The sequence below is a fragment of the Pyrgilauda ruficollis genome, unplaced genomic scaffold, assembly GCF_017590135.1.
Source record: "Pyrgilauda ruficollis isolate IOZ18807 unplaced genomic scaffold, ASM1759013v1 scaffold57, whole genome shotgun sequence".
In the NCBI taxonomy this organism is placed as follows: Eukaryota; Metazoa; Chordata; class Aves; order Passeriformes; family Passeridae; genus Pyrgilauda; species Pyrgilauda ruficollis.
Genome location: NW_024527377.1, coordinates 329756 through 349092, shown reverse-complemented (window position 1 = coordinate 349092; position 19337 = coordinate 329756).

Genomic DNA, 19337 nt, shown 5'->3' with positions numbered 1-19337 from the left:
AGCCAAGACTACTGGGAAATGCTGTGGAGCATTGCTCATGGTGGGGAGGGAAGACCAAAAAACTGTGGGACACTGGAGCAGGCTGCCCTGAGAAGCTGGAGATGCCCCATCCCTGGAAGTGCCCAAGGCCAGGGTGGATGGGGCTTGGAGCAACCTGGGATAGTGGAAGGTGTCCCTGCCCATGGCAGGGGGCTGGGACTAAAACAGCCTTAAGGTCACTTCCGACCCAAACTATTCCGTGATTCTATGATCCTACAATAATATTTCCCTTAGAACAGCCTGGAGAACAGCAGACACACATCCTCCCAGAGCAATCACTTGCTCAAATACAAATACAATTATGACCACAATTATTCATCTCCCCCAGGCCACCCCTGAGGCTGCAGAGCAGGCCAGCCCTCCTTGCCGTGTGTGCTCAGGGCTGTGCGAGGCTTATCTGGGATATTTTCACCTGATCTCCGGGAGGAATGATGAGGAGGACTCCATCTTATCAGAAGGCTAATTAATTACTTTATTATTCTATATTACATTACATTACATCTGAACTGAATCTGCCAAGCACCCAACTCCACCCAACTGCCCAGCCTCTCGTGGTGTCAGCCGGCAGTCCCGACACACACCTGGATTCAATTGGTGAGCGAACCAAAGCACACCAGAATCCAGTCACCAATTCCCTGCGGATAAATCATCTTCCACAGCGCGTTCCACTTGGGAGCAGCACAGGAGCAGTAACTGAGACTAGAATTGTTTTCTCTTGCTCTGAGGTTCAGCGAATACGAATCCCAGCCTATCCTCGGGAAGCTGTGCCTTGCTTTTCGCTGCGAACAGGAGCAGGCAGCGCGGAGGCCGGCGGTGTTTGTCGCCGGGCGGGTGGCAGTCGCTGCGCAGGTGGCACTGCTGCTCTCTAGGTGGCAGCCCCGGCCCGTCCTGCTCGGGCTCTAACCATCTTCTCTCAGAGTTACTCCAAAGAGCTCAGAGGTGTCACAGAAAGGTGAAGGAAGGTTTCAGATCAGCTACTTTCTGAACGAGCTGGGAAAAGGGGTTTGTGTGCCTCAGTTCCCCTGCAGTGACCAAACCCACTGATAAGGCATCCCCTGCGTGTGCAGCTGTCAGACTTTAACGTCAAATGTTTTTCACCACTTTGAGAAATTTGGTGTTCTGCTTGTTTATCCCAGCTTCTCAAAACTCCCTGTGCCAACACCCTTGAAACTCTTACACTGGTAAAAAATACCAGCACTCCTGTTTAGAGTAGTTTTGGTATAAAACATGTTTTTATAAAAACCTATCGATCAAACAGATTTAATAAAGCACAGCAGGTTTTCTCCTCTCATCACAGAAAGAGCTGAAAGGAAAACTCTGTCAGGCCTCACAGCTCCTAAGAGAAGGCTGGATTTGGGCAGGAGTCAGGGCAGGCATGAGGGCTGGGCACTGACCCCCAGCCCCTGCAGCATCACCAAAAGATTCATCCTGTGCCCGGGGAGCTGCTCTCCGAGCAGGAGCTATTGGTAACATCTTGCTGCTTCTCTCCAGCAGCTTCACAGCTATTTGACATTAAGTCAGAGTTTGTCTTCCAGGGAGCTGTGTATTAAAAGGAGTGACTCTGTTCCAAAAGGTATCTGGTACAAAAATGATTTGATAAATGGGTTTAGAAGGTGCCAGTGTTTGTCTAACGGCTCAGGTGAACATACAGCCCACACAGGGCTTTGTGTCTGGTGGGCCTGGTTATTAAATCCTCGTACACAGTAAGGTGGTGGCTGAACCTCTCCCCCACAGCCTCCCCTGGAGAAAATGATCCAGACAGAAGTGGGAGAAGGCAAAGGAGACTGTCCTTGTCTGATTTCTCTCACCTCCGGGGATGAGGATCAGAATGGGCTGCCTTGTGTTACCACAAATACTGAAACTCACATAGGAGAAAGTGCAAAGGCATTTTAGTTTGTTATTTGCATGTTTTGCATCTTTTGGTGCGCCAGTTTAGCACATTTAAACTTTCATCTTGGTAACTCATTTTAATCTACTCTACCTCAGGTTGTCAGCTGAAAAGAGATGCCCAAAGCTATTTGGTCTTGCAACAGCCTCGCTGGGAAATGAGGGGGCCTGGGCAAGAGCAGACCAAGAGCAGCTTGATAGTAAAGTGTTGCCCTTTGAGAGAATGATTCAGGCTTCTCATCAGAGAGCTGAATCAAAGCAGTGCTGGAAAGTACATCCATGAGAACCATTTCCTATGTGCTTTTTGCTACAAGAACCTTTCACATAGCAACGTGAATAACTTCTCTGGTTTGCAAAGCAGGTAAATGAACAGTGACTAATGTGGCCATGGTTAACATGTGGGTTTGTTTTTATAGTAGGGACAACAAAATGTACTCAGACAAAGAATTTAGAACATCACCCAGTCTCAAGCATTCATATTATTATTAGTATTGCTGTTATTATTATTATTATTTAGAAGACTATCCAGAAGGAAACATATCCCTGACTCAACACAAAATTTCCCTAATTAAATCTGGAAAAACCCATCAACGACTCTGTGCTTTGTCAGACATTTTCTATGAGATTACATATCTAAAAATCAAATATACACTTAGAATAGAAACTGGCCTATACAGGAAATATTTAGGAGAGACCCTAATACCAGCTGGCCCAGGCTGACAGGGATATTGGCAAAGCTTGGAGCCCTAGCTGGGAGCTTGGCTCTTCCCTCACCCTTCCCAAAGAGCACTTGCCAAGCACGTTGCTTCTGGCACTGAACGAGGAGTTCCTCCCAGCTCTGTGCTGGAGCCAGGGCTGTTCCTGAGCACAGAACAAGGTGAGGCAGCCCAGCTGTCCTGGGGAAGGTTACAAAACCTCCCACTGCACTGCCAGGCGTGCTTGGCACCAGTGCTGACCATGAGTGATTTCCCTTTCCTTGGTGGCCAGAAATAACTTCACCCTCAGAGCTCCCTTGATGACAATTCTTTGATTGGCTGTAACATTAATTGCTACCTAGCATAGAACAAATTACTCTTTTTTGTCTTTAGAGCTGCATTGCCTTCATGTTTGGAAGAGAACTCCCTCATGTGCTCACTCTGAGCTGGTTGTGCTGGAGAGCTGCAGTTACTGTGAAAGCTGGGGGACCCTGGGGTCCCCCCCCAAAGCACCCCTGGCACCCCACCACACAACGTGGCACTGTCCTTGCAGCCCCTCTTGTCACTTACTAACCATGTCCCCATGTAAATCACCTCATGACCTTTGGGAAGTGCTACATAAGGGCCCAAACACCATTACAGAAGAAGCAAACATCCCCTGTCCCATGAGAAGGAGAAGCTGCAGTTGCCACCTGGGACTGCAGATTTGCACAGCATTATCATACCAATTAATTATGCCAGGGTAAAATCCAGCTCTCACAATGAACAAACAGCCTATTGTTGTCTTCTCAGGTCAAAGAGATGATGTTTGCTCTAGAAAAGCAGTCAGATTTGCAAGGCTGCTACACGTCTGTGCAACCCCAGTCACACTGCAGCGATGTAGATGATTAATTAGGATTAACATGGGCTCCATTTTTAGCTGACATTAGCTCCAGAGGTGGTGAAATTGTTGAACTGCAAAAATTTACAGCAACATAAGATGTAGTCTTATCTGAGGGGAAGCAATCCCCTTCATGGCTGTGTTACTACAGGTTTCCTCAGATATTTTCCTTCATAGGACAAAGGAGAACGGCTTCAAATTGACAGGGCAGGGTTAGATTAAACGTTAGGAAGAAATTCTTCCCTGTGAGGGTGGGGAGGCCCTGGCACAGGGTGCCCAGAGCAGCTGTGGCTGCCCCATCCCTGGAAGTGTCCAAGTTCAGGCTGGATGGGGCTCTGACCAACCTGGTCTAGTGGAAGGTGCCATGGCAGGAGGTTGGAACAAGCTGAGCTTTAACGTCCTTCCAACCCAAACCATTCTACGATTTTATTATTTTTCTGTTATATTTTTATGATAATCATGCCTTTACACATCACTTTTTCTTTCATTAAAGCATTGCTCTGAAGTTAGAAGCTTTAGGAAATTTACCAGAACTTTAATCATAGAAGTTTCTCAGATCTGATATGCTGATAATTCAGCTGCTCAAGCTGTTGTTGTTGTCTGATTTGAATGATTTGTGAATGAGATAAGATAGCAATCACATCCTGCATTTACTCATCTTCTCTATATAAGCCAGCTTCGTATCTGCTGAGAGAGAAGAGCTTGAATTCAAAGCCCTTTTCAGATAACAGGGGTCAAGCTTCCAAATTAACACCTCTAAAATGCATTCTCACTTACTCTTGCTACTCTTGAGTTCTGGGGTGTCCAGTTACTTTCTCCCTCAGAAGGAAATCCCTCATCTGTTGAACAAGGCTAAATACTCACTGGTTGATGAAATGCTTTGTTTGCTCGAGGCTGAAAATGAAGGCATAAAAGTAAATAGTTTCCCCGCTTCCCTCACCCCAGATTTACTTTTTGGGATGATTTCCAGTTTGTGACTAACAGATTTCTATTGTTTCCAGGAGAACTTCTCCACACCACTCCACGTAAAGGTAAGAACCTCTTGCTTCCCTTCTATTATTTTCAGTAAGAGTCTGCAAAGGGAGCTTGGGGTGTAACCTCTGGCATAACAAGTCTGAGGATATCTAAAGCAAGCTGTAATTGTTGCAGATATAAGTGGTGTCCCAAAATACTCATGCAATGACCTATTTTTAAAAGATTATGAGAGCCTGGCTAACCATTCTAATTGCTCCTAAAGATAATCATGCCATAACTCAGTTTTTATCAGTTCTTTTTAATATTTTTTCTAGAGAAATTTCTGTTGGTGATTGCAAAGTCTGGTCTTCAAAGGACTGGCAATATAAAGACAATGTTTAAAGTAGCTCCCTCTAAGTATCCTACTTCCAAAGCAAAGACAAAATGAATCACTCTCTGATTTAGATGGAATCAAATCCCCAGTGTGGTCACATCCTCCACTGACAGAAACTGGAGCGGTTTTATTTCAAAAAAGCAATGATAGTTATGAAAACTGTCCTTATAACAGTCCTTCTGGCAAGAAGGAAGGAAAGAGGAAATCCTAAAAAGAATGAAAGAAGTTTAGATTTCCAGAGAAAAATAGCATATTCAATATGATTTATTAACAGTTCTTTTAAGAACGAAAAGATTTCTTGTTACATTAGAACGCTATATATTTTCCCTTTTTCTCCTAGAAACTAAGCTGTGCACATAACAACATTGAAATATTTATTCATGAACTAAAAAAGATGCACAAATGCAAATGCATGAGAAGAGTGGAGAAAGATATGGAAAAGCTAGAAAAAATCTGCAATATTTTGAAGGTGAGCTTCAAAGTTGATTTGAGTTTCAGACTTTTTCTTATTGTTTTCCATTTATCCAGGGTTTTTAAAACCAGGTGATTTACCATTCTCACATTTTGTCAAATAAATTGATTACTCATTTTTAATTTTGAACCAGCTACAGCTCTAGGGAAGCATATCAAGCTTTCTCTCCCATGCACAGATTCCTTCTTATGGAGACCGTATCAATATGGCTCAGTTAGACCTGCAGTAATGAAGATTATCTATTAGGTGCAGTCAATAATGACCTGTACAGCTTGTCCTGCAGGAGGAACAAGACAATCAATAGCAGAAAAACCATATCAGAAATACTACAGAGAAAGAATCTGATTTTGAATCCAAAAGAGAAAAAGACAGAGAAATTAGGGGATAGAAAATTGGGTTTGCATGGACCAGTGGCTGAATTTCCAACAATAACTGTGTTTAGGTAATCCCCTCTATAGAGAGGCAGGCTTTAGGAAGAAAACCAGATAAGCATCAATTTTCTATCCATTGGAGCTGCAGAATAAGCCAGGTCTAAGTTTGTCATCCAACCAACAAGTGACCCACACTGCTGCAGCTGGGAGTGTGCTGGGACCCAGCCAGGGCCCCTCACAGTCCCCGGGTTTGGTATTGTTGAGAGAAATGTTTTTCACCTTCCAGATTGGCAGATGACTCCTCTGCCCTCCCAAATCAACACAGAAAAATCCGCAGTACTGTGAAAGTCACAGAGAAATAGCTAATGACTAATGATCTCTAAGAATTGTGTGAAATGGTTTTGGGGGTGTGAAGGACAGCATCCTCCTCCACCCCAGTGAGCTGAGACAGAACGTGCAGCGTCTGTAACTCGCGCATCAGTTCCTCCTTTTTGCCCTTAGAAACCTTCGTTCAACGACAAGAGCTGCTTCAAGAAGGCAAATACTGGTTTCTCAAAATTTAAAAAGAGGCTGGAAGAATTTTTGAGATGGGTCAATGAGAAGCTGGACTGCAGGAATCTTGGGAGAAGCCAGCTGGGTTTGTACCTGGATGGTGAATGCAGCTGCCATGACCCCTGGAAATCCCACCGAGGCTTGGGCTAGGGGAGAGCTGCCCAGGCAGCGGGAGATAAGGCTGTTATAAAGTAGAGTCTTTACTAATTAATGCAAATATTCTGATGCTAATTAATGTTAAATTTTGTTGGCTAATGCAAGGAGGCAAATTAAAACCACACACAGCAATTAAAACTTTGTATAACAAGCATGGCCAAGTGTTATCATTTATTTCCCGCAGTTATCAAATGTGAAGTGTCTTATGTCACTAGAGTTTTATGGTATAAGGGTATACCACAGCCTTATACCACGTGTGTGGGGATTGCACAAAAGGAACAGAAAACCAAACACTGACCCACAGACCAGGAGATCCAGCAACAACCCCCAGGAAGCTGAAGAGACCAAACAGCCACGATTTCATGTACTTTAAACCTTGAGCACAAAATTCATGTTTCTAGTTTCCACTGCTTTACAATGAGCTTTAACATGAACCTAACTTAATAAACCTTGAGGTTCCATGTGCTGCACTGCAGCTGCAGTGTCTTCTCCAGGGCACTAAACAAGCTTTGGTTTGAATTTTTCACCTTTTTTTTACTATACAGAATTTGTACAGGTCATGACTAGATCCAAACTGGGGCTGAATCTCATGCCTTAAGAAAGATACTGAGCATAATATTCCTTGCACAAGGTCTCACACAGCTCTGTGTAAGTCAATACAAACTGGATGCCAAATGCTCCTTTTCTGCTGTATATCTGTAATTTTGAACAAGTCTTAGGTATAGACTTAAATGGGAAGAGGGTTTTAAAAATGCAGACTATTTCAAGGTAGTGGTTAAGGCAAATTCTAGTCACGGCAATACCAGCACTCCTGGTCTGCACTAACAACACCAAGAGAACAGATAGAAAAGGTCGTGGATGATGGGTCTCCCAAGGGTTGCTGACATCTGTTCCCGTGGGATTCAGAGGCACCACAGATTTAAAGGGTTGTGTCCTCACAGTTAGAAAAGATTGGGGAACCCAGACTTCTCTAAGTACAGATAGAACAACAATTTGCCATAAAATTGAGCCAGAAGACAACTGGTTTGTATAATAACAAATCCAGTCAACATCAGTTAAAAATCCATAGCTTTTCTAAGCACAGAAAAAGGCTGGACCTGAATTTGAAACTACTGTGATAAAACATAATGGAGTCATTGATTGGTTTTCTAACTCTGAAATATGACAGATATCTGTTTGCTAGATGAATCTTACCTTGGTGCTTAGACCTTTGCTACTGCTGAACACATTTCACCCCTCCCACTCACAGCCTACCTGAGGTTGGTGTGCTTTGGACAAGGAATGGTCGAAATCCAATTCAATAAAGTCACTAACAACCATGGAAATTCCTTGTTATGGCAGTACAGTTCATCACAGATGTAAGCCTTGTAATTCATACAGACACACCAGCCAGAAGGTTTGCACCATTTCCCATAATGTCTGGATCACTAACCAATATCCAATCTAGACTGGACCATCAGAACTAATTTTTGCAGCTGATGAAATAGTGGTAAGAGGAAGAAAGAGACACAGCATTTATAAGGCATGTGGAGAAAAATATCTGTCCTATTGTCATGCTTCAGTCCCAACATAAGGGGTTTTCTACCATGCTCAGCAAGCCCTGAACCATCTGGCTTCTCCAGGTTAAACAGCAGTGGTGATGGGGTCATAGAGGTCTTGCTGTAGCTCCCTGCCTCTTTTTGCATCCCAGGCGAGAGAAGCACTCTGGAAACCCCCACATCACAGAGAACCTTGAAAACTGAAACAAAATGATAAAGCTCAAAGTCTATGAGATCCCAACAAGATCTGGATTGCAGCAGGGTTCTGCAGGGCCATATTCACACAGCCACGTGAAGGATGAGTTTCTGTGTTGTGTGAGAAAGGATGGGACCTACACAAAGAAACAAACCTGCTGAATTGCTGTCCTGAAATTCCTCACAGCACATAGAGTAAATGCAACCAACTCCTGGCCCTCCTCTCAAAGCAGCTGCTGAGTATTACATGAATTTGCTCAGAAATTCAACCTCACCTCAACTGCCAGAGAACCTTGAAAAATATTAGAAGATACCCAGTTTGAAAGTGGTTTGCTTTAAGCCTAGTGTGTTTCTTTCTCAAAGGCACTGTTTAATGTTATGTATCTGTGATCTCACCTTTGCCCGGGGTTTTCCTCGAGGGCATGCAGCTCCTTCCCTTGCCCAACTATTTCAAAGCACAGCTCAGTATAAAAAAAACAGAAAGAAATTGAAAAGCACTTTGTTCAGTGGCATGAACCCTAGAAATGACCAAAGTGCTCCTGTCCAACCCTATGAGAAAGAACAGGTCAGCCCACAATATTTTCTGGAGCTGGCCTTGTTCAAACACACCCTAAGGGTTTCACAGAACCCCACAGAGTAAGAGATATTGCACCAGTGGTTGAACTGGGATGGTAAACAGAAGAGTCACATTATCAGCAGGAAGGTATTTACTCTGCAGGAGTCCATGATTTTTAGGAGCTCTTGCCAGAGAACATCTTTTTATTACTGCCTGTGGTCAGGGTGGCTGAGATAAAGTTGGGTTTTCCCACTAAGCCCCTACCTACTCCAGCAGAATTTCCAAGGTTGAACCTTAATGTAACTCAGTTTTAAAATCCCAAGCATGACATTTGGGCTTAGTATTCCACTGACCTGATCAGAAAGTCCTGTAGCACCCCCAGCATGACTCATATTTGGTTTTTTAAGTCCATAAAGAGAGAGGGAAAAACCCCTACTCACACTCTTACTCTATTCACTCTTAAATTCAGGTCACTCCTCCTGTATAAATGTTTATTTTTCCATACATCTACCTGCAGCCCTTGCATCAAGGAAATGCAGGAAAGAAAACCAGATTAGAGTTAAAATCCAACCTTTCAAACTGGGTAGGCAGCAGCAGCATTTTCCTCACTACCTCTATGAATGCATTTATCTTGCCTGCACACATATGTCTGTCTCACACAAAGTCCTCAAGGCCAAAGCCATGCTCAGCTATTCCTCGTGTTTTACAACGTGAAGCAACCAAGAAAAGCTTATAAACGAGCATAAAAAAATTATACACCAGCATCCTGGTGTTTTTTCAGGTATCAGAGTATGTATAAAGATAAAACAACCAAACCTGTGCAAAGCTTTAAAAAATACTCTGATGAAGCCTATACTTAATGCAAATGCTTCTAGAGAAACAAGAAGACAATAATTTAGGATTATTCCCAATGTCACCCATCAATGTGAAGTTATGGGAGGACTCACACAAATTTAACCCAGGGGATTTGGCCCAAAGAAAACACAGGCAGATAACTTCAGCACGTAAATTCTTCCCATGACTTTATCAGAGCATGGAAATAAACCAGGCACTGAGGCTACAGTACCTGTTTACCATAGCTGAAATATTTGAAACTTTTTTTTTTTGTGTCTTAAGATACAAAGATCTGTTAGCCACATCCTTCAGTCACAAATGCTGTAAGCAGACACAGAATATAATCTTATTAAAAGACACCATAACCTTCAATAACAATAATAGAACTAATTACAGGACAGAATGGAAAATAATTTTAAAAGCTTATATTAAAAAAAGTCAGTGGAAGAAAGGGCAAGTATTAAATAATTTGTTTGAGCTAACAGCACATCAGCAATCCATAGACTATAAGTCTGGTTATTATTGACTGTAACCTTGTGTAAAAGGTATAAAATAATTCATTTCCCAAAGATGTAAGACCTACAGAAACCCCATCTGATTCTGGTCAGAAACAATCCTGAACCAACCCTAATTCTCTATATACAATTTCCTCAGTTATTTAAATCTTCATTCAGACTTTGAACCTTTTCAAGTGCAATGCACTAAATACACTCTAAGGCAATGGAAAAAAAAAAAAAAAAGAAATATGGATCTAATGTTCTTGGCAGCAGCACAATCTGTGTTCTAATAACTTCCATAAGTACTGGGCTCATGTGTCTTGAAGCCTATTTTATGTGATACACTTCACATGCAACGAGTCTTAATTTTTATTACTTGCAATTAAATGTTTCTTCTCTGCCCTCACAACAGGATCTAAACTTGGGTGCAGGGCAGAATGCTGGAGGGACCTGGGTGCACTTTTAACCAGCTACCAAGAGCAAACAACAGAAAGAATGGGAAAGCCCCTGCCTCCCTCTGCTATCTGTAACAGCATCACCCCTGTTCTCTCCTGATCTGAGCAATCCTGCTTGCAGAGAAGCAGGAGGCACATCCCATCCACCTCCCTACTGAGTCAGCATGGATCCACTCTACAAAAATCCAGACACATTAGCCTTGAAAAGTCACAGTTCCCCAGAACCTGCTGGCAAATGCAAACGTATTGCAATAATAGTTACTCTTCGTGAACTTAAATGTTCCTCTCAAAAAATTGCATATTTCAAATAAATTGTGGAAAAAATACAACAGTCAGAGCCAGAGGTACAAATAATTTTTCTGGTGGCCAGAAGGCTACTGCATGTAACTGGTAATTTCCAAAGTACACCACAAGAATAAGCTTACCTTATTGCTTCTTTTTTCTTGCCAAGGTGTTACTCAGAACAGTCACCTGTGATCATTGACAGCATGTAATGGAAGAAGTGTAAAAGGGGCTTTAGCTTTAGAAAAGTTATAAAGGAAGATAGAAAATAAAACAGAAAGAAGTGTGATAGACTGAGACCTCCCTGCCTGAGATGGAGGGGTGAGATAAGGCTGTGGTTGATGTGGTGGGAGCTGAGCACAGGCAGTGGTCATCACTGCACCCCCACTTCCTGCCCCATCCAGAATTCATCCCCCAAAAGCACATAAACCAAAATTAAAATGAGCTTACTTCAGTTTTTGACATGGAGTGCTGCTGGAAGGTTGGGGATGGATAACTTGGATGAAGTACTCTGGATCCCAGGCGTGGGTCCTGCCTCCCCAAAACACACAGCTGAGAGCAGGGGACCTCGCTGCAGTGTCCCCCTGGTTCCCATCCTCTGCCAGGCTGTGGATGCAGGGCAGGCTCAGCCCCACAGTGCCAGGTCTGTTTGCAGACTGGCAATCCAATCCAGCAGAAAGTAGAACATGATTTCCCGGAGCTGAAATGAGCTTCTCGCTCTGTGATCTCACTAGGATTCAGATCAATCATCAGAAACCTCCTTTATCCAGTTGTTACTCACTGAGCCTCTCAGTTCTAGAGAATACATCCCTACCAAGCAGTTCTTCTGCCAGTGTGGCTTTCCAGTCACAGCAACTCCTCTTCAGTTAGGTGAAAAAGCATTAAAATGCAAGGCTGAGCACTAACCAGCAGCCCCAGAGCCAACATTGCTTATTTGCAAGGCAGTTTAAGCTCTAGGTGGTCAAGTTAACAATGCCCATGGCAGGTAGTTGCACACCTGGAGGTGATGGTCAGGTGGAAAGCTTTGCCCACAACTGACACTTGCAGAAGCTGCACAGCTGCTGTCCCTTAAAACACCACCACCATCAGGCCCAGCTTTGACAGGCACCAAGGCTGGTTCTGAGCAGTTTGTACAGGTGCTGCTTCACACCTGGGGCAGATCTCTGTTGTGCTAACAAAACAACAGCTCTCCATAGTAAAATTTCATTTTAATTTCTACCCCATTTTAATGAAATATTAGTTCCAGTTTTTACACATAAACCCTGGCCTGGCTTAGAAACAGAGCTACCAGCCTGCAGCAAGCAGCAGGACTGGGAAAGGACAGGACTAAGCTCTTGGAGAAGAGCAGAGCTTTCTCTGTCAGTCCCGTGGAAAGAAAGCTCCTTTGCACCACACCACTTTGTCTCTGAATTCTTTACTTTTGTCAGAAGGGTTAAAAATTGTTTTGTTGGTAACAAACCAAGCCAACCACAATGTCCACACGGCAGGTGAGCAGTGCTCTCAAACAAATCAGACTCCCTAGGCTCCACTCTGCCTTGCTTTGATGTGCTGAATAACAGAGGTCCCAGGTGTGCTCCCACTGCAAGGTGCCTCAGATCCCACCCACACCCTCTTCAGCTCAGGGAAACTCCACTGTGACTTTTAAAACCTTCTGGAAGTGTGAAATATCCTCTATTTACTCACGGTAACATGTTAAGAAAACAAGGTCAGTTGTTTCTCCTGCCCCTCTCCAAAGGATATTGCATCAAATTACTGTGTAGACTGACACAAATATTTGATACTTTATCTTGTTCTGTGGAAAAGAACTTTTTTTTCAGTTTTGGAATCCACAACAATCACTTTGTTCTTTCACCCAGCTGTGCTCAGGGCCACCACAACAAGCTGGCCACTGCTCCCACTGCCAAGCACTGCACAGGCTCCTAAAGGCACTTCAGGGATAAGCATCACTCACAAGTGAGAAATCAGCATTTTATTAAAGAGGAGTTTGTTTTAATGACACTTGACATATTTTTAAATTTTTTTTTTTTTATTTCTTGGTTTTGTTTGGTTTGGGTTTTTTTAAACAAATATGCTTTTAATAAAGAAAAGTTGGTTTCTAGGAAACAACTCAGTCCTGGAGTGGCCAAGCAATTGGACTAAATGATCGCTGCAGATCCCTTCCAGCCAAATGATTCCATTAATTTCTCCCTCCCAAGTTCCAAATGCTCCTTCTAACACGATTCTGGTTGCTGTGGCCAGCAGCTGGCCCAGCTGCACAGATCAGCTCCCAGTTCCCCACACAGCTCTCCAGCCACGCTTGCAGCTACGTGGCAGCCTGAGCACGAGCTGGTGGCACATACAGGGGACAGGCAGGGGACACCTCAAGAGTGGCTTCAGAGCCAGCCATGGGCAAGCCTGGTGGAGGGGAAATGTTCAACAGTGCTGTCTTTGAAGAATTTCCCAAGTTATTATTTCCCACAGGATTAAACCCAAACTGCAAACTCATTGTAACTTTACAAACAGCAATTGGATAGCTCAAGTGTCCAGCTAACAGGGGCTGTTTTGTATCAGTAGCTCAGGAAGTTTTTCTGATAACACTAGCATGGCTGGGTAAATACTTGCATTGAGAAAGGGATTTCTTGGCCATCCCTGTGGTGCAGGACACGCAAGGGATTCAACCTGAGAAATATTTGGAAGAAAAGCAGAGTTAGCACGGTGCTGCTGGGGAACTCTGGGGGTTCCCAGGACAGGGCCCCTCCTGAACCAGGAGGTGCAGCTGCTCAGCCCTGCCAGGCTCACTGGGTGTTACCCAAACCCCCCATCACCTCGGCTGCACAAGTGGCTCCACGGAGCAGCGCTGAGCTGTGCCACTGATGTGTAACTGATGGGGTGGAAGATGCAGCTGCCTTTATCTGTGTATTGAGCCCTGGAGCTGTGCTGGGGGCATTTCCTAGAGAACATTTGGTGCCTGTTGGTGGTTTCTTCATGCAACAACATCCCATGTTGTGCTGCCTTTAGGCAATAATTCTTAGAGAATTCTTAAAAATCTTCCTGGCCTGTTTTATCTGCATCCAGCTCTTAAAATAGTTTTTATGCTGTTTCAAAAGAAAAACCAGATAGGTGCCACAGAACAGCCATGAAAAGTGAGGAAAGGGTTTTTCCACAGTTGGGTGGACCACTGTGTGCTTGTCCACCCCAGCCTGACTGTGTCTTTTCTGGTCTAATGGAGGGAGAGGTATTTTCCATTTGCTATTCCCTCAATGCCTGCATCCTTCCTCCTCCCTAAGGAGGCACCTGGCACTGGGTGAGACAAACCCCATGTGGCAGCAGCCCACAAGGATGGCAGGAGCAGGGCAGTGCTGGAAGATGAACTCAAATCTTGGATTGAAATACCCAGGAGAGATGAGGTAGAGGAGCACTCCTGGGAACACCCAGTCCTGCTCCAGACTTGGGTTTGTAAAATCCAACTTCCCAGCTGGGTGCAAGACACACTTCAGACTTCCTGAACTCAGAACTGCTATTTCTGAAAGACATCAAAGTGCAACCAGCCAGAGCAGCACCTCAGCAGAACTGAATGCCAAGTGTCAAAAAAAGGCACTGGTTGCACAAGGGTTAGTAAGAATCTGTCTGGAGCTTTGCATTTGTGGCTTCCCAGATATAACTTAAAAATGGCATTTCATTGTTAAATCGTTTGCAGAAACAAAGGTCTGGTGCTCACAGGGGTGATCCTCCTTGCCACCTTTTCTTGCTTTGGCTGCCTGGAGCCACTGGGGACAATTCCCAACTGACAAAGGTAGGAATATTACCTTGAACTCATGCAAAAGCTACCATTAGCTTGACTCCATTCCTGGGAGTGCTGCCATGGGGTTCTGGTCAATCCTCAACAAGTTAGACTGACATTCTGGTCAGTCCTTGGGCACATCAGACACGGCTGTAACGTCACTTGGCGCTACAAGATGTGGTTCTGCTCACCCAGGCTGCAGTCCATGGCTGCTCCCCTCCACCTTTAAACACACTCAAAGTTCTACAAATGTTTCCTCTGTACTGCTTCAAAACCAACTCCAGCTTGCCATTTCCTCTTTCCTGTGAGTAAACCCAGGCTAATTGTCTTGAAAATCCAAGCTATCATTTACTCAGAGCAAAACACAGAGATGAAAACCACAGCAATGCAGCATGTGCAAAGCTTCTGACTCAAAGGGCTTTTTTGTCAGTGCTCTTCTTTCATGGGCACTGCAGTCATAGAGAAGCTCTTGTGGGAAGGAAGAGTCAAAGCTGGGAGCATGTAACAATTCAGATGCTCATCTTACTGAGGTACAAACCTGAGTATTGAGCAGTCTGAATTTCTAGGCACCATATCAACGCAGAAATAGTTTCTTTTAAATGAACTATGTGATGTACAAACTCTTTCTTGCTTGAATGTGACATAGTACAACACTTCCACACAGTGAGTGCCCAAAAACATGTCAGACCAGGCCACTGTACCCAGGTGGTTCTCTGCGTGTGGAGTGTCCACGGGGGACGCTGGCCAGCGAGCAGAGCCTCAGCTGGCCAGTGGGCTTGCTAAGAGGTTTCTGTCATTCATTTTGGCAGGGGTAAAACGACATTAATAAGAGCTCAATTACCTCAGATTCTTTGCTAATTTGAAACAGCTCCCTCCTTCGAAGTCGAGTCACAGCAACCCCTGTGAGAGGCTGAGCTGCAGGAGAAGGTGGGGATCCAATTGTACCCAGCACGTCCAGAACAAGAGCATGAGTTCCTAGCTGCCGGAGGGGCTGCAGAAAGCCTTGCTGGAAGCACATGAAGCCCTTGCACAGTAAAGGACACCTCTGTTAGAAACACACTAACTTTTAGATACAATTTAAATCGGGACAAAGTTGACTAAGCAAAAGAAAACTGTTTATTTGTACTGACAGCTGAGCCAGCTGTGAGCCTCTCTCACCCTAGAGCTGAACACACCCTCCAACAAAATGGCAACTTTTAATTCCCTTTGGGGCCAGGGCAGCCCCTGTCCCCTTTCCCTTCAGCTGGGTAAGACAGAACTCCCATTCTCTCCTGACCACTTATTTTTGTGTCCTCTCCCCTCTCGTCCCACTTCCTTTTGGTCAGGTCTTCAACCTCACCCCTCTCACAGCAACACCCAACAAATTAACTTGAGCAAATCCAAACCACAAATAACAACACATAGAACCAACTTTCCTTGTTTTACCTAATAACCTTTTGGCTGCAGTAAAATATTACCTCACCTCTCACACCTGCAAGAGCCAGACTTGGCTGCATACTAGCAGGGTGACATCCTGCAGGCTGGGGACAGCACAGCCAGCAAGTGCCTCCATCCTGCAGGCATGGCTGAGTGAACATTTTGCAGTTTCTCCCACCAAAATACATATGTGGAGGCAAAGTGAGAGCAGAGAGGAGAGCATGACTAAATTAACACTTGTTAGGAAGTGACAGCCTAAGGCCACAGATGGTTTTAAGGCTCACAGATTCCCATACCTCACTGAGTCAGAAACATTTCACTTGCCTGCACCTACTCAAAGCAGAGGAAATCCGTGCACAAACAAGCAAAACCATGCTGTAGCAGGAGGAGCTGAGCTCTCACTGCCAGCCTGCCCTGGTGCAGCAGCAGTGGCTGCACCCTTCACAGAGGGCTCCGAGATGCCACTGGGGCTGCTGCACGCCTGGAGTGCAGGTGGGTAATGCTCACAGCTGCCTGCAGCTGCCACTCTCATACCAAATCCCACACATCTGCTCCAGGGCCAGAGGAAGGAGCTCCACGGACACAGCTCAGCTTCTGTGGAGGATGGGATAAGTGCCAGGATCAGCCAGCTCCTCGTCCAGGCGATGAATCACTTGGAGACTTTGTCCAGGTCTACAAATGGATGTGGTCACAGGATTGCTGAACCTCGGTCGTGAGTCACTCCACCCCAGTCCAGCCGAGAAAATTTAGAAAGTTCATTAGGTCTCATCAGGTCTGAATGTGCAATGGGATACATCAATGTTCCATCACCTTTGCAGATATGGACACTGACAGCAATATCCTCCAAAGCTATAAGGAATGATGGAGTGCCCAATGTCCTAAACAATCGGCAATCACACAAGGGGATGCTGGTGCTCACCCAGCTCACTCCTACTTCATTTCACACCATCCTCAGGTCTCAGAAGTCGCAGCCCGGGGGAATCCCCGCAGCCGGGAGCCGGCAGTGCCCCTGCTGGCCGTGCGCTCTGCCAGGGCTGGCACAGCTTCCCGTCCATCCCAGCCAGACCCTTCCACCACTCCCACCACTCATCTGAGCCTGGACACCAGTTTTTCCATCTGAGGTGATAGATTGATGGTTTTCACATGCTGTTCTACTGTAACAGGAAAGACAAGTAATTTCTAATACAGGTTAAAAAAATGATAAGCAGTTCACTGAGTCTGTTCAGCTGAACATGAATATTTTGGGTCATTTCCCAGCCCGGCTGGAGGGCTGCACAACTGCTCAGTGACACAGTTTATATCCACCTAAGCAGCATTCAGGCCAGAATGGGGATTACTGGCATGGGCTGGGGGTGGTTATTCTTCCTATGACAAAATCTACAGAAGATGAGAAACCACTTTTCCATAAGAGCTCATATGGTATCTGCCTTCACCAGTATCTGTCATACAGAGCAGCACCTTGCAGACCTCATCTCCAGCTAATTCCATCAGATGTGACCAGAAAAGGTCCAAAGCACTTCAAAGTGACTGGTAGCCACTGGTCCAGAGTCAGCCTCTGCAGTTCTGTGCTAAGTACTTAAACCCTGTGAATTACAGAAGAGCAGACATGATGTCAGGAGAAAAACCACTGCAGTCTCAACAAGAGTACTAAGTACTTCCCTTACCACTAATACACTGTCAGGAACTCCCTGTGCCTATATGCAGAAAGGCTGATTTGCTCCAGCATTTAAAACCTTTTTGTTTTAGGTCTAAGAACTATCCCTTTTAATAAATAAATTTAGCTGCCATATGCTGTTCATCTTCTACAATGATAGGAGACAGAATAGGGAGTATAATGTGACAGACTACACAAATATGCTGGGGAAGGTACTGAATCTCAAAAGCTACAGATGCTCTTTTCTCTCAAATTATGGTATTCATTACCTATTACTCTTCAGATCAGATTAGCAGTGAGCAACTCCTGCATATAGCACCAAAAGCAGCTTGGCATTCAAGCAGTTCTGCATCCACACTCATTGCTTCCTACTTCAGGCAGGAGCAAGGTTAAAGACAACTGAGAAGACAGAATAGGATTTTTCCCAGAGAAAACAAGTAAGTAAAATTATCTTTACAAGTTCAGTATGATAAGAGACAGTTAACAATGGTATTTCCCAGCCAACTATGCTATTTCAGAAGTGGGATGTGCAGTTTTTGGCCAGAGTCCTGATGTGAACTTTATCTGTCAACATGCCACGTCAACAGAGTCTAAGTAGGCTCCTCTTCCTTCCCCTGAAACCCAGAGTGCTCCAACCAGAGACTGTGGCTTTGGCTCATCATCACTTCTTCACATCTGCAAGATTGTCATACATTGAATACTTTGTTATAAAGCAAAACTCCTTATTTCCCAAGTTTGTTATGCTGAGACATTTTACTAAGAAAACTGGAGGTCAACAATGAGATATTCGGAACAGCCAGCCAGCAACCACAAAATTCATGGCAAGCAAAGGAGGGCCCTGGGAGATTAGAGAGCAGCTATTAAGCTCTGCTGTGCTGGGTCTTCAAAGCTTTTAGGGAAAAAATATTGCAGTTTCTATAGCTACCTACACTAAGTATTCACACAAAGCTTACTCACAAGTCTAGAGTCTCACTTCAGTATTATTAACAACTTGAGCTCAGCAAGTCTGTCTGGACAATGCAAGTCCTCTTTCTTCAATCACTTGTGCATGTTTAATAGAAAAATCTTTAGCAAGCACAGGTGCATGCTGCATCTAAATGAAGCAATAATCCCCAAATTCATCAGTTCTTTACCTATAAAGCACAAGAGCAGATGAAGATGCATTGCTGAGCCACACTGCATTAATACTGACAGAAGAAATTGATGCCATGTATTATATCTAACAGGTAAAACTCTCCCATACTATGAGTCTCTCCCAAGAGGGCAGGGGAATTGCTTCTAACCCTGCCCAACACCTGTTTTAAACCTTACCTCACACAGGGCAAGGCAGGAGCACAAATCAAACCAGCCTTGGTCATACGACAACACTGACTGCAAGTGGATGTTCCAGTGCAATTGAAGTTTCTTTCACTGTCTCAAGCCAGTTCCATGCATTGGTACATTAACTACTGCCCTTTAACTAGCTTATAGCTGTACAACCATTACCAGTTCTGGCTTTCACTTCACCTGCAAGCATCCATGGTCCCATGAAGTCAGGCTCAGATCACACCCAGCCAGGGTGTGGCTCCAAAGTCAATTCAGCTGCACAGCCACATATTGGTACAAGAGCCTGGTACTAACACCACGTACCTACATTTCTGAAACATTTGCCTGTTTCTCCATAACTTCTGCTTTTTTTTTTTTTCAGCAATTAACTCACTTTAATTTCTTTGTAAATAATTCAGAAATGGTACTTCATTTCAGTCCTCCA